Source organism: Dermochelys coriacea, chromosome 6 (assembly GCF_009764565.3).
Source record: "Dermochelys coriacea isolate rDerCor1 chromosome 6, rDerCor1.pri.v4, whole genome shotgun sequence".
Classification (NCBI taxonomy): Eukaryota; Metazoa; Chordata; order Testudines; family Dermochelyidae; genus Dermochelys; species Dermochelys coriacea.
In genome coordinates, this window is record NC_050073.1 from 51,641,014 (window position 1) to 51,657,752 (window position 16,739).

At 42.6% G+C, this 16,739-nt stretch overlaps 1 long non-coding RNA gene across 1 annotated transcript; it reads left to right on the forward strand.

The window, feature by feature from the left end:
* Positions 1-53: 53 nt before the first annotated feature.
* On the forward strand, positions 54-8,568 carry LOC122460842. The gene is made up of 2 exons (XR_006282396.1): positions 54-84; positions 8,331-8,568. It is a non-coding gene; the product is annotated as an uncharacterized LOC122460842 (long non-coding RNA).
* The last annotated feature ends 8,171 nt before the right edge of the window (positions 8,569-16,739 follow it).

A 16,739-nucleotide genomic window follows, 5' to 3' on the forward strand; every position in this document is an offset into this window, starting at 1 on the left:
CATTAAAATACATTACAATACAAAATACATACATTAAAATAATGTATGCACATAGTTCCCATCCAGCTTTGTCTTTCTATGATTGTCATTGACTGTTTGGCATTAACTAATTTGCACATGCATTTGCTAAGGTTATACTTATAAATTAGGTGTCTGACTGGTTGTTTACAAATGCAAGTACCTGATATTCATACAAAATTGCAGTCATTGTACACACTGGACCCATTGCACACACTGATGTAAATGGGTGAAACTCCATTAGGGTAAGAATCAATTTGCACCAGCAGAGAATTTGGCCCATGATTTGCATGACTTAATGTCTTTTTAAATCAGAACATTGGTGTTTTGTCCATCATTTTAAGGGCTTGTATCATGTGGGGAGAGGGGGATTGAGATCAGTATTTGCAGAATTACAGAAATTAGAATTTAAGCATTATTTATTTACTTGTTTTTTTGTTTATGTTACCATAACATCTATCAACCCTAGTCATGGACCAGGACCCCATTGTGCTAGGTGCTGTACAAACACAGAAGAAAACTGTTTCTTAATGCAAGAAACAGATACTTTTGATCATCACGTCTACCCTATATACCCCAATTCCCAGGGGCCAATGGAAAACCCCATCGATCAGCATAAGTGAGAAGCAAACCCATCAGTCCCAAGGGGGACTAATTTGAGGAATGCAAAATTTAATACACAGTGCAGACTAGTCACCAAGGATGAATTTCAACCCCATGCAGATGTCCATTCTAAGGACTATGTGCCACTTAAGTCCCACTAAAACTTTTTTTAAAAAGTCTAATTGGAAATGATTTCTGTGGTTTTGGGGAGATATTTTTGTGTTCAGGGTTTTTGTGTGCCCCTTTTCAGGGGATACACAGCTTCGTGTAAAAACTGCTACAGTTACAGGAGTGCCAATTAGAGCCAATCTAACTTAAATACCTGCCTTGGCATTAAAATGACAAGTAGCACTTGCCCATGCTGATAAGATGGAGATTTTGCTGGTCATGGGGGATCTCATACTTTCATGGTTTCACATGTAGGGTGCAATTTGTCCCCTGTGCACAGAGTCAGCTTAAGGCCTACATACCGCTGAAGTTCCACTTACATTTTCATAATGGAGCTTCAGCGATGCATAGGCTTTATGCTGACCCTTTGTACTGGGATGAATTCACCTAGGAAGACTAAACTTCACCATATGTGCATCTCCCTAAGAGGGGAGGGAGGGGAACCTTTTAAAAAATGAAGAATGCCTCTTGTTTACCCAGGAACATCCAGCTATTTAATATAAACCCTCGAGAAGGAAATGCAATAATCCCCAATACTAAGTTGCTGTATTACCTAAAGTATATAGTAAAAAAGTCACTTCCCCTGCTGTGAGACACAATCATTAACTCCTGATCTTTAGAACAGCCAAGTCTTTCAAGGGATACTTATGTGAGATTCTGTGCTTTAATATTGACTTTCAAATGAAATGGCTCAGGACAGAGTGCACTTCCTACTTCATTAAGCATGAAAGCTTCAGAGTGCTACACAAGTGGGTTTTGTTGTTGTTTGCGGGGGGGGGGGGGGATGGCAGGGAGGGAGGGAGAGAGAGGTTGTTTGTTTCAAACTGCATAATTAAAGATAAAGAACACTGAGGCAGCAAGAAGTTACCCAATCACTTTCTGTGGGACTTATCTTCAAATGTTTGGAGTATGCACTGAAATTACTAATTGCTAATTACTAATTAATTACTAATACCACGATTTCTCATTTTCCCTTTTCCCCATCTTTACAGACTCCTCATGCCCCTAAGGAGATGTGCACTTCTAAGGATAATGTAAAATTCCATTCATGATGGGACAAATAAGTCAGAGGAACTTTAGGCTCAAGACCAATGGATTCACTGGGTCTATTGCTTTGGTGATTGCAATTATCACATCAGTATTTGCCAACAGACACCACACAGTCTTCTAAGTCTAGGGAGAAACTGGTGTTTCAAAATACCACTCTGTTAACGGTTGGAAATTGCTGACTATTTAATGGCCAACACTGTGCTTCCGAAGCACTGAGAATTGCCATCTTGGCTATCACTTAATAAAGAGCGACTTTCCAGGCATTAAGCAGCAATGCTGGAAATGAAATCAAAGCTCTAGAAACTAAAAACTTACTACATACAAACAGAAAAGCAGTACTTGTGGCACCTTAGTTTCTTTTTGCGAATACAGACTAACACGGCTGCGACACTGAAATCTACATACAAACAGTTTCTGGTCTGAAAATAGGGAAGGTAAAGTTAATTATACAACTGTGGCCAACGGTCAAAAAATCCTTTGAAATTATGTAGGTCACCTGTTCTTTTAAAGTGAGAAGCAAGAGAGTGAGATGGACTGAGGGGGAGTGAATTCCAAAACCTCTGACCTAGCAAAGCCAAGGCACAATCATTCCAGATGAAACCCCCTGTGCAGAGGCACAGCAAAAGTCCTATGCACTATTTAAGTCTATTTAATCCCTACACTGCGGACTTGAGTGTTTAACAGGTCTTGCACTGGCCCTCTGCACAGAGGGTGCATTTCTTACTGTCTTAAGGCATCATTGTTGGAATCTTAAATAATGGATGTTGTCAGAGCACAAATAATCCATCAGACCAAAGCTGATGGGGGAAGTCTTGAATATAGCCAGGATCTGCACAGTTAAAGGTTTTTAAAATCAACAGATCCATCCTCACATTTAGAAAGCAGCAGTTTGGAGTGTGATATGAACATTATAGATGTCTTTGATTCAATGTGCCTGAGGAAAAGTCTGATATTAGGGAAGGGAATATCAAAGATATGATACCTGAAGCTCCAACCGACCTCTAGTCTCTAGGCAGAGGAAGAAAATTGAAAAACAGTTCTCAGGAAGTGATGTTAGAGTGGTCCTTTGACAAGAGGCACCTATCAAAAGGGCATGGAGAACTCCCAATGCCCCCATTCTACCCACTTGACGCTCTTTACCAGACCTGGAATTAGAATGCAAGAGCCCTAACAGGGCTGGCCTTATGGGCAAGCAATTGGGAGGGGGTCACCATGGACACCAACTTCGAGGGCACCAAATCAGGCTGTAGTTCTTTTTGTTTTGCTCAGTTGTTCACAGGGCACTGAAAACACTTTCTGCCTTGGGCAATAAAACACCTAGGGCTGGGGTCCTGACTTCCTGTTTCTCTTAGCCTAACCTTTAGACCATACTCCTCATCCCCTTCCTTAGAGCTGAGAGTAGAACCGAGGAGTCCAGACTCTCAGTCCTGGGCTCTAACCATTAGATAAAAATTCTCCCTCACATGTTATATAAATGAGGAAGAAACCATATTAGATTTAATTTCAAAATCCTCTTAATTAGGACCACTTAAAAGCGCTGCCGTTTATGAAAGCAGAATGGTGCTGCCTGGGTTACTTCCACTAATAAGAATGTACATAAGTGTCCCATTCTGCACAAGGACACTTCACTAAACCAATATGTCTCTAGGGATTTCTGCAGATCACACACACATGAGACAGCCTCACACCAAAGAAGAGATGGAGGGCATGGTAGGGACTGATTGCAGCCTTGGCCACAAAGATTGAATCATTTTTTAAAATATTTCATTGTCTCCAGAAAATATCTCTCTCCAGCACCTGTTAAAAAATGGAACCAATTGAACTAATGGAAATATTAGATATGCTTAGATGAGCCTGGGTCAAGCTAAAGACCCATGCAGCTGAAGTCAAGGAGGGATGGACCTATCTATGTTTCTCTCCTGATAATGTCATTACACACAGATTTAGCCTGGAAACCTGCCTCACGCTGCAGCCATACAGCAGCATCACAAGCAATTTGATACTGGCTGTGCATGGGGGATCTCTTTATTAGTTCTTAACCACGGGCGTTTTATTAGTTCTTAACTACAGCCTGTTGCTACTGCAGGCTGAGATCTGGAAGCCAAAGGCAGACCTGTTTAAATTCACTCCTCTGCAGAAAGGCAACACAAGGCCTAGGTACCAATTAAGTCTCACTTAAGACCTCAGGTGTCTCAGCCTGTCCACACCAGCACTTTTGCCAGTGAAACTTATGTCGGGCAGGGGCATGACCAACATAAGTTTTGTCAACAGAAGTGCTAGTGTATACAAAGCCTTACTGTTCCCTACTGTTTCCTGTCATCCTTTTGAACTGTTCGATGTAATAAACAGATTGACAGCTCATTCAATTTGAAATAATTTTGGATATATAATTGTATTTTTAGGCTATGTTTGGATAGTTCCATTTTTAGCCTTTTAACTCAGATGATGTGTTCATTACTCAGTCCTTTTCCTAGTTATACCTTGATACTTCAGCTGAACAATATAATAGTGTCAATGATGGGCACACACACACGTCTCATATTTCAGCACCATTGACAGATCTAGGACAACTTCTGCTGTTTGTATAATCTATCTAATAGCAATAGCAGGAGATCATGAATCAGGATTTGTAGGTTCTATTCCCAGTTCCACCACTGACTCACTGTGTGATCTTGGGTAAATCACGGGCAAGTTCAGAGCATGGGGGTTACCTACAAATTAGCTGCTATCTTTCATTTCCATGTGGGTAGATCCTCACTGGGAGCCAGCCTTCATTGCCTGTCATAAGGTTCTTGATCTTGTCAGTAAAAGGCATGCTATGTGCAACTTCCAAATGAGACAACCTCAGCACAGCTGCTCCTGGCCCGACCAGGGCAAGACGTCATTTTGGTTGGCATGACATAATTTCTGTCTAAGGGTGAAAGGGTCCCAAGTTTCATCTGTGGTAATATGCAAGAGGCACACATGTTATGGGGATGTTGCAGACTGGTTGACAGATACAGCTGACAGAAATAGACGTGCATTGTGCTGCCATACAAGAGACTCTTGTTTAGTAATGGAAAATAGATCCTTCTGGTTGCTCGCTCATCTAATCTGTGGTCTATAGTCCAGCGTTCAAGGGTTGCCGAGTGCAGCAGAAAACGCATTCTTATTTCCCAAACCCATGCTCAGTTTATGCGGCAGGCTGAGGAAATTATTGAAGTTTGTAAGAACAAATGTGCACATATTGCATGTTGCAATTCACGGCCCTTTCCTCTACTGCCTTAGTCTAGCACAGGAGCTCTGAAAGAATTCATTTTACTTAAAGACAATGGAGTAACGGAAAGTATTTGTAGGTTTTCTTTGAAGGTGAAATTGAAAACAGAGTGGATTTGGCTCCCACATGAAGCAAAGTTCATCAGGAGGAGGAAAGAAAATGTCTAGTCCACTAAATGTCATGGTATTCTGGCCTGTGGAGGAAATCACTTACTGGCTTCCCAGATCACAAAAAAATGGAGGGAAAGACATGGACAGAGAGTGAAGAAAGAGCAAAAGAGATTAAATAGAACAAGAAAGTGAAATTCATGAGCCCTCTCGGCAGACTGCCACATAACATCTCATTACTGAAATGGATCAGCTGATGTAATGCTGTAACATTAATGACTGGAGAAGAGAAGCACAGAAGTCATTTCACTATCTGTGACTATTGAAGTAAATCAAATCTTTATGCTGTGTCTTTTGTCAGTCTTTCTTTTTTTTTCAGACTGACACAAAGCAGAGTCCTGAAGAACCAATATGAGGCAAGCAAGCTGCTGGGGACAGACCTATTCTTTGCTAGTCCAACTATGCTATTCATAGTATAATTCTCCTTGGGATTTTACCTTGTGCTGTTTAACGTGCTGGTGGCAATGAGGGTGGGAGGGGAGGTTCTCTTGTGGCAAGCACATTAAGAACCCCTTTGTCTTTAATTTCATGCCCAGCTGGTGAAATCACAGATTATGTGTGTTTACTGTCAAAATGAAAGATTTGCTTTGGTCAGCATGTAGCCTACACTTGATATAAATAAATCACTCTTTTTATGATTCCTAATTCAGAGCAGTCCATCAGTTTTCTGTTTTCTCCAATATTATCATTATTGCTAATATTAAGGCATCAGGTTTATCAAAATGGTGAACCACACACTAAAAGAATCACACAGAGTACAATTTCATGTGTCCTACCACTCATGGGCCAGAGTGACTGCCCATCTTCTACCAGTGCAACGCAGCCTTCAACTGTCCAGAAGCAGAAAGACTCAGGCTTCTTCCTTTAGCCAAACTCCTTGGGCACAGGATTATGCAAATATATTCATGCCACTATGCTAATATTGTATATCCTTGTGCTCCTTCTGCAGTAGTTAGCCAATAACTGCTGTTTCTAGAGTTCAGTGCATCTCTGATGACACTAAGAAGGCAATAAACCAAGTGAAACTACCTTGGCTTCTGATGCATTAGAAACATGGTGCAGTCTGATCACCTGATTTCACACCTTTTCCACAGTGCTCTATCTCACCTGGCTTGAATGGAGATGTTCCTTATTTACACTGGTATAAGTGAAAGGAGAATCAAGCCAAGCCATCTGTAGGTGTGCTGGAGCAAAGAACACCAGAGGGTTTGCAAAATGGAGATGCCCAAAATTGCTGCAAAGTAATGTCTGGTGTTTGTTTATTTATATATATATATATATATATATATATATATATATATATATATATATATATACACACCACAAAAATGACTGGGGACACAGCCTCCTATGGGACATTTCTTTCACCACATTTAAAAATGGTGCAAAGTGCATTAACCATTTCATTGATGATTAACATACCAGGTACACAGTAGCAAAAGCACCAGCACTGGTGCCCCATATTGCTGCTGTTTCCCCTTTGAAGCACCTAGAGGAATGTTGAAACGTCAAAGAATGCTGCTGTTTTCTGCCAGAGCCCTGCCAGCAATTAAAGGGTTAATGCATCAGGCTCATTCTTCAGGTAAAAAAATAACCACCAGTTGAAGCCTACAGATTCTGCATTTCCTAATCACTTTGGCTAAGCTCCCCTAAGCTCTATTACAATTCTGCTGACTCTTTATATCATATTCCAGTTTACCTATACACATGCAAAGGGGACCCATGTGTCCTGCAAACATGGGATATTTGCAGTTCTATAAGCATATTAGAGACAGCTGGGCTTTCCATGCTAGGCTTGTTCAAATACATTGTCCATTTTGTAATTGACTGTCAGCTTGATTTACAATGGCAGCTGTGATGGGTTTGGTGATTTCAATCCAAAAGACTCTTTGAAATAAGCAAGGAAAAGTCAATCCAGTGAGGCAACTCAGTTTGTTAATATTATCAAAGAACAGGGAAGGACTTAAGAGAGACATAAAATGGGCTCAGAACAGAAGCAGCTCAGAAGGAGATAGTTTATAAAACAAACCACGACAGCAGTAGGAATTATCGAAGAGGAAGGAGGTTAAAAAAAAAAAAGACAGGAGTCTGTTCAGGAAGTGGATGGTGCAGTTTAAGAAACAAAAACTAATGTACCTAATGTAATACGGGCCTGATCCAAAATCACTGGGAGTCTTTCATTTTGCAATGAATGGATTTGGGTCAGGCCCTAAACGCAGTGCTTTATATTTTATTTTAAAACACCCAAAATCATGGATGAACAGTTGAAATTCATGAGGAAGAGAGAGAGAAAGGAAAGAAGATACCGAGGGAAGATCTGCTCCATGTTCCTTATTAGGGCTCTGGAATAGTTAGCTCCTAAATAAGTTAGCCTTATTTTCAAGCCTCTGCCTAAATCACCTTCTGTCCTCATCTCCCCCTTCTTGAGATAAATGGAGAAAAGTCCAGCTAAAGTTATACTAAGCAGGGGAAAGAGCAATCTTGTTGGATCGTATTAAAGAATTTAATACAATTAAAGATTGTATTAAAATCACAAATGAGTTTGATTCCCCATAGTTTAAATTCCAGGGTATCACTAATTAAGAGGTCTCTTGGTTTTACTGTTTCTCTCCCTCTCTGTGAAACTTGCAAGCTGCTAATTGTGTTAGTACATCCTAAGACAGAGTCTGTTCTCAGAGTAATACTTTGTAACAATATCTACTCACAGAAAGAGAGAGAGACTCAAAGTGATATTTTGTAACAACAGAAACAGCACACAGAGACTCCCCACCCTTTTGTTGTATTTATCTCGCTTTGTTAACAATTGTGATTAAAATAGAGATAGAGGATGTATGTGGACTGATGCTTGGTGTGGTTAATAAATGAATGCTCAGGGAGGTGCAAGCCTAAGAATTCAGTGTTGATCAGCCTTCTTAAGAAGGCGTCAAGTGGAAACAAGCAGAGGACCCCCGGAGGGCAGACTGGAATCCAGCCAACAGCCTCAAGGATGGGAGAACTGAAGAACAAGATAACATCTGGCAGCACGGAACAGTCAGGAATGTGCCATCTGCTGATTGATTCAGAAACAGCATGATGAAGCAATTCCCATAGGCTCGCATAGAAATAAATTCCTATAAAAATGGACTTTAGAAACTGAGAACTTTGGGGTCTGATTGTGCAAACCAACTTCCAAGAGCATCAGATTAGCATCTGACAAGGCCCTGCTCCCTCCTCGTGTCCAGGCCACCTGGCCAGTGGCTTGGCACGAGCAACTCTAAGGCTGGTAACTATGATAACAACCTTGCAGAACCTGTGTGTGTGTGTGTGTGTGTGTGTGTGTGTGTGTGTGTGTGTGTGTGTGTGAATGAATGTGTGAATAAATATGAAATTGAATGGAATATTATAGCTATAACTAACTGCTTACTATGATTCTTTCTGGATTCACAATAAATGTGGCATTTTGCCTTATTCCCTTTAATACAATCCTGCTGGTTTTTATTTTATTGGTATAACAATCTTCCAACTATTATTGCTAGAGCTGGTTGACAAATGGAAAATTTCTCCACATTCTGTTGAAGCCATGGATTTGAAATAACACAGCCAATTGTCTTTAACAGCCTTTGTTCAAGCTAATGCTCCTGGGACTTCCTATGAACTAGAACCATTTCAATTTTTCATACAAGGAAATATTTGTGGACGCTTTGAGGGTGTTTCTCAGATCTAAAAAATAGCAGTAAAAATGAAGCTATATCCCAACAACTGTCCCAATGACTTCAGTAGGACTCCACATGAGCCCAGGGATCTTCCCACCTGGATCTGATTCCAGGATTGGGGCCTATGTCATTATCCTTTAACCATCAGCTTCCTTATCCCCAGGGTGAAAGTAAGTCTAGGGACTTACTGGTACGGGGCTGGGCTAGGGCCGGCTAGGGCGGAAGGGGTGGGGCTGGGGGGGTCAGAGTCAGCCCCAGCCTACCCTGTACCGGCAAGTGCCTCCTTTCCTCTCCCCAGGGTAATAGCAGCAGCCGGGGACTCTGGCAGCAATTTAAAGGGCCCTGGGTGGTCGCAGTGTCTGGAGCCCTGGGCCCTTTAAATCATCCCCGGAGCTCTGCCACCGCTTCCCTAAGGCTCCGGCAGCAGGGCTCCAGGGATGGGGCTCCAGCCGCCACTACCACCCTGGGCCCTTTAAATCATCCCCGGAGCCTGCCGGAGCCCTGGGGATGTGGTAGTGGGGCTCCGGAGATGATTTAAACAGCCCAGGGCTCCAGACACTGCTATCGCCCAGGGCCCTTTAAATCTCCACCCCAGCTCCGCCACCACTACCCCAGGGCTCCAGCAGCAGGGCTCTGGCAGAAATTTAAAGGGACAGGGGCTCCAGCCGCTGCTGGGAGCCGCAGGCCCTTTACATTGCACCTGGGGTAGTCGATCTGTCCCGGTACGGTGCACCGGCTCTTGTCAGTACTCGGTACCAGGGCGTACCAGCTTACTTTCAGCTCTGCTTATCCTGCTATATCTAGCCAATTATTGCAAACATCAGCTCTGGCTATTTCTATAGACTGATGCTAGAGATCTGTGCTTTTTGTCTTGGGGTGCAAGGTGGGGCAGAACTTAGATTTTCGTATTTTAAACTGTATGCCATTTCTCCTTGTGGTGTAGAGTCTGGATCCTTTGGCTGATGCAGCAGAATGGCAACATCTGTTGTGTATACAGAGGGCTCATGGTATTTTTAAGGCAATCTACTAATAAGACACTTGAAATGAAGTAACTCCAGAAACAGAGTTGGGTTAACTCCAAGTACTTTGCTACAAAACCTATTAGAACTGGATAGGTTGAACAATCAGTCACAGCAGCAGCAAGCAGCTGGTTGGTGCTAATACTTTATGCTTGCCAGCCTACGAATATATGATGAGTCCAAGAAAGGCAAGTGATGTGGCTTGTGTTTAAGAACTGAATACAAATCCAGTCTGCAAAGAAAACAATATACAGGCAATCCTGTCCAATGACTCACCATACACAGGTAGAACTTAACTCTGTTCGAAAAACACTGGCCTCTCCAATTTGAACTGAAGGGGATTTCTGCTTTCACTAGCACTTGCTGGAGGACTGATGCTATGCTCCAGCCACTAAAGAGCAAGCACTTGAGAATGTCTGATTCCAGCCAGCAAATCCACAAACATGTTAGCCAGTCCAAGGTCCTTATTCCAAGCCCCTGAATTCCTTTGGTACTTTATCTGCATATGTTCTCCTTCATTCCCTGGAAAGATTTAATCACTTCTCTATTTGAATCCCTTCACTCTCCTTCCTTCTGATTAAAGCAGGTTGGAAAGTTACTGTGTCTGTTTTTGAAATGAATTTTGTCATGGAAAAGCTTTTTCAGCCAATATTTCTGAGAAATACTTTTTTCTGTTCTAATTTATGTTGAAAAATATTTTTGACAAAAAAAAACAGTGAAAATCTTACAACTAACAAACATTTTAACAAAAAAAACTGGTGTTTTTTGACCAACTCTAATCTCCCTGTTTGCATCAGCTTCAATTTGCTCTTCTTTTTTTCAGGGTTCTGCACAGTTATACCCCACCTAGATTTCCATTCATTCCTCTCTACTCACTATTACCCCCTTTGCTCTGAATTCCACTGAATTCTCCCTCATCTCTTTCTCTGACCCTCATCTTCATGCTTTCTTCCTTTTTTCCCCATACAACCTCGTGTTTTCAAGGCTTCTGCCCAAATTATCCCCAGACATTCTGAATCCGTTCCCACTCCATTGTTATTACAAGAGCAGCTCCATTAAGCAACCATTTTCTTGTCATTCCCTTGAGTGGATTCACTTAAATAATTTAATTCTGGCTTTGAATATTATCACATACCCACCAAAACCTAAGGGAACTTATTAAAATGCCTTTCTTCTGCCCTTCTTCCCAAACAAGGAGGTAGGATGACCGTATTAATTACATTATAATTAGATTCCCAAAGTCCCAACAATGTTCCCCACAAGGGACTTAGGTATAAAATTCCCTCCACTTACAATCCCCCAGGAGATGAATTTATTTATTTTATTCTCTGTGGCACACTTGGGATTGTTGGCTGAGGACTCTTAAATAGAGGGGGAAACTGTGCTGCGTCTGTGTTATGCTGTTGAGGTAAATCTATTAGTTGATTTCCTCCTACTGTCTCATCAGAACCACTTAATGGGACAAGGAAAGCTGGAGGGATGTACTGATCGAGATTTGCAAAATAAACACAAGATGATCCTGAAAGTTCTTATCAGTCAGTCTTGTCAGTTGTACAGTAATGAGGATCCTCAAGGCACTTGTATCGAATAGAGTCATCCAACGGCAGACTCAAGAAGAGCACTCAGGAGTGATGGGGGAGCACAAAGGTTCGGAGGCTTAAGCTGGATATAAGCACCTGACAATAAGGTGCTGATATAAGCTCCCCCAAATTAACCAATGCTCTTTGCGCCTGGAAAATGGGACTGGAAATCTCATGAGAAGAGGATCAAACAAAGGTGCTTGTTTAATTTCCTGCTAGACCAGAAATCTTGAGAGAAGGGCCTCCTTCCTTGGAGAAGCTTGTACTGCAGCCATCTGTGGTATATTGTTGTTTGAAAGAAGACTGCAAGCTCCAAGGCTGCCAAACCAACATTCTTTGCCTGGCCACACTAACTGCAATTTTTTAAAAACAAGCTTTATGAAAGCTTCATTGCAATGCTGACAGAAGAGAGAGGGGAGCTCTTTCTACTCAGTCCTTGCTCTCCTTGCAAATTCTGAGACAATAGGCTGAGCAAGTCTCCCAGAAAGAACAGAAAATACCAGCAAATATTTCAAAGGGAAACCCAGGAAGAAAAGGCAAGAGGAGAGGAGGGCAGATTTCTTTCTCACTGTTCAGGGGAGATGATGACAGTAAAGTCGATAAAAATCAAGAGGCCCCTCTGAATATCGGGAGCCTTTGAAATAAACTTTGAATTAATATTCTATTGTTCCTATTTCACCAAAGGTTGTTACTTTTAGGTTAAAGGAATTTGACTGAAAGATATAAAAACCAGTGGATTTGATCAATGTGTGACCCTCACAAATAGAACAAGAAGGCTACTGAGGGTCAGATACTGGCCTCAGTTATACCAGTATAAATCCAGAGCTCTACTGGCATCAGAGTGGTTATTCTGGAAGTCTGCTGCCCTGGCTAAGGCTTGTGGCAACCTCATAGCTCATTTCAACATCTGAGCACCGAGTCCTACGCACATCTCTCAAGGTAAAGCATCATGAGGGCCTTTCCACAAATGAAAAGAAAAGACTTCTCTTGACAGGCTGCTCATACATCCGTGCCTGCATATTCTCTCCCTCAGCAGCAGTCCAAATGTTTTCTAGCTGAAGGCAGCAGGACATAGGCTTTCTGTTTTATTAATAATGCAGGCCACTAAACTGCTTTCCTGCCTCCTCCACACGCTTCTCTGATTCTCTCCAAGTATCTGCTTAAACTAGAACAGGAAATTAAAAGTGAAAAGATAGTATTAGGAGCTAGTGAGTCCAGGTGGATGAAGTAATATACTTTATTGGACCAACTTCTGTTGGTAAGAGACAAGCTTTCAAGCTGACACAGAGTTCTCCTTCTGTGTCAACACAGCCTTGTCACTAAAAGTCAGCATGTGAACGCTCTCTGTCGGTATTTTGTCAGCACTTTTGCCGACAAAATACTTCCAGCTCCAAGAGCAGCATTAGCTTTGTCAGCAGGAGAGTGCTCCTGCCGACAAAGCCGTGTTCACACTGCCACTTGGGTCAGCAAAACTTTTGTCTTTTGCAGGGGATGGGGGGGGCTTTTTTAAGTACCCGTGACAGACAAAATTTTGTCCGCAATGTCGCAGTGTCGACAAGCCCTCAGAGTGTCACTGCTAAATGCAAGGTGGAACAGATTGTTTAGCGTAAGTAGTTAACACATATTTCAAAGGACTATTCAAAATGAAGTGGTACATTAACACCCCTCCAGACATAAGGAGGAGAGGACAGTAAAGGAAAGGGTGGGAGAGGGGAAAACAGCTGGAGGGGGTTGTTAATGGGTCACAAATTATTGTAATAAACCATAAATGCACCGATGAAGTGAGCTGTAGCTCACGAAAGCTTATGCTCAAATAAATGTGTTAGTCTCTAAGGTGCCACAAGTACTCCTTTTCTTCTTGCGAATACAGACTAACACGGCTGAGACTCTGAAACTGTCACTTTGTGAAAAGTGCTCACCCACAGATGATGTGGTGTTTTTGTCTTTTACCACTTTCCTGTGAGTTCATTCGATAGTGTAGTGATTGTCTGGTTTTACCCACATAGTTGCTATTTGGGCATTTAGTGCACTGGATGTGCATGTTGTGATAGGCATGTGTAGGACCCATGGATCTTGAAAGATATGTTGCGGGGTGGAGGAGGGTGTTGATCATTGGAGCAATGGAGATATGTCTGCAGGTTTTGCATCTGTTGTTCTGGCAGGATGGTGCCACGCTGAGTTTGTTTCTCCTGATTGGTGGAGACCTTGCTTCTGACAATGAGCTTGGAGAGGTTGGGGGTGATTTGAAGGCCAGAAGAGGGGATTCAGGGAAGATTTCTTTCAGGATGGGGTCCCATTGAGTATGGGTTGTAGTTTTTTGATGATACCCAGTGCAGGGTGGTAGGTGACAACTAGGGCTGTGCAGTCAGAGGGGGTTTTATTTCTGTACTGAAGCAGGTTCTCTTGGGGAAGCTGTGTGGCTACAACAACATTGCATACAATATTAGGAGCTGACATAAGAGCAAAGGAAGCCATCCATCTATTGGCTCTGAAAGCAAGCAAGCTGCTGCTAAATTGGTTAAAAGTGACAGATGACATACAGTTTTCTCCTCTACTCTCCCCCACAAATGATTAATGTGGCCACCTGTGGTTCTGTACTGGATACACCACTCCCATGTGTCACAGGGATAGAGTTAATTTGGTAACATTAGTTGATGGGGAAAGGTGATGGGGTTTTGCCTATTTAGCTTAGAGTTCGAGTTCTGACTAGACCAGAGGAATATTTACTTACTCTAAAATGGGTAGGAGAAGTAATGATCACAGTAGCACTAAGCCTCCCCAGCCATATGGAGAACAGAGTCAGGACTCACCTGTTTGCTTAATTACTGAGACAATCCCTCCTCCTTTCCAATATGAAAAAGAGTGGGCCAAACTCATCATTGGTGCAAATCCAATAATTTCAGTGGTGTTACACCAGGGATGAATTTGCCACAAGAACCCAAAGTGGTCAGAATGTCTCCCAGAGGGGAGACATGCAAGAGAGCATGCAAATGCCTACATTATTCCGTGAGGTACAGAATATTCTGCTCAACTCTCATGCAGCTGGACAGCTCTGCTAGCCAACAGAGTGGGAAGCGAAGCCATGTCTCTGCCTACTTTTCACTCATCCATTGCCCTCTTTGGGTCACCATGCATTGGAGTAGTTACGAGCAGTCCCTGCACACTGCTGAGTGCCAGGACTGTAATTCTGCCCAGGGCTGTGCATGGGGAAGGAAGGCTCCTTACTTCCTTCCTCTCACTTACTGAACATGTGCCTAAGGGTCAGGCAGAAACTGGCACATACTCTGCAAACTCTTAGGGCTTGTACGCACTACCACTTATGTCGGTATAATGTATGTCGCTCAGGGGTGGGGATAAGTTACACCGACCTAAGCGCCGGTATGGACAGGGCTATGTTTGTGGGAGAGCTTCTCCCACCAACACAGCTACCGCCACTTGTAGAGGTGGATTTATTACCCTGACGGGAGAGCTCTTTCTCATTGGCTTTGATTGTCTTCACCAGGCATTCTACAGCAGCGCAGCTGCATCGGTACAACTGTGCCAATGTAGCGCTTCTAGTGTAGACTAGCCCTTAGTGTCCTTCCTCTGATGAAAGGTGATGTGGAAGTGTAACATGAAACTTACTGGTTTCAGAGTAGCAGCCGTGTTAGTCTGTATTCGCAAAAAGAAAAGGAGTACTTATGGCACCTTAGAGACTAACAAATTTATTAGAGCATAAGCTTTCGTGAGCTACAGCTCACTTCATCGGATGCAACTTACTGATTTCACATCAGCCATATCCTGGATTCTCCGCCCTTTCCCCTCCCTCCTCCTCTCCCTCCCTTCTCCCCCCCAGCCAGTCAGCATATATGGAGGCCAGTAAATGTGTTCTGTTTGTATATTGTTTGCAGAGGGTGAGGGGCAAGTAAGAGCCTTATTTTGGATGTCTAAGACTTAGTTTTTTCAGAAGCTATTTGAAGAATCAGACTAGATTTAGCTCGAGGGGGGGATCAACAGAGCCTTATTTCAGATAGTTCCAACTTTGGGAGCAGGATTGCTTCTCCTAAAATTGCTCTTGAGCTGTATGTCAGCAGAATAAATACATGTGAATTTATGTAATTTGCTACCATCTTCTCTTCTGAAAACGCTTTTGCAGATTTCTCAAAATGTCACCCTTTTGTGGTGTGTTCTTGAACCCTTAAACCTCCCTCTGTTTGCAGACTGCACATAGAAATGTACAGAATGCAGGAAGCCTCAGAGCTGTAGTGCTAAACAAACACAAACTCAGGATTTGCTTAGGATCCTAATAAAAGCCTTACTGTCTCAAAGCACAGGTTATAGTCTCTTTATAAGGCTCCCAATCAAGACAATAGAATCTCTTATCAAACCCTCTGTGGTATTCCACAGCAGCAGCCTATAACTCTGCACTGCTTTGGATAATTACAGGAGGGTTAAAAGGATGACCAAATGTCCCGATTTTATAGGGACAGTCCCAATATTTGGGGGGTTGTCTTATATAGGCATCTATTACCCCTCCCTCCCAACTCCTGTCACAATTTTTCACACTTGCTATCTGGTCACCCTAGTAGGGTACTACAGTAATTTTCTAGAAGAAAATAATAGATCCCTCCTCAGTCTGAAGTGTTCCATGCAACTTTTAGAACAAACTTTCCTTCTTCCTCCCTTGTTTGAGAGGGCATGAGCACTTCATAGTGTACAGAGCATTAAAGGGATTATTCAAGGATAGCCTGTCATACCTATCTGAGTCTATGAGGCTCAATCACTTTTTCTCAGTCCCAGACCATGTGAAGGAGGAGGTCGTTCTTGAGGAGTCACGCTACTGGGAATCCATGGGACCTAGCTAAGATCTAGATCAGAATTCATGCTGAAGTTTACAAATGTTCTAAAAGTAACAGCTGACTTATAGATTCATAGATTCATAGATACTAAGGTCAGAAGGGACCATTCTGATCATCTAGACCTCCTGCACACCGCAGGCCACCCACTCCTCTCACCCACCCACACCTACAAAAAACCTCACCTATGTCTGAGCTATTGAAGTCCTTAAATCATGGTTTAAAGACTTCAAGGAGCAGAGAAGCCTCCCTCCAGTCACCCATGCCCCATGCTACAGAGGAAGGTGAAAAACCTCCAAGGCCTCTCCAATCTGCCCTGGAGGAAAATTCCTTCCCAAATATGGCAATCAG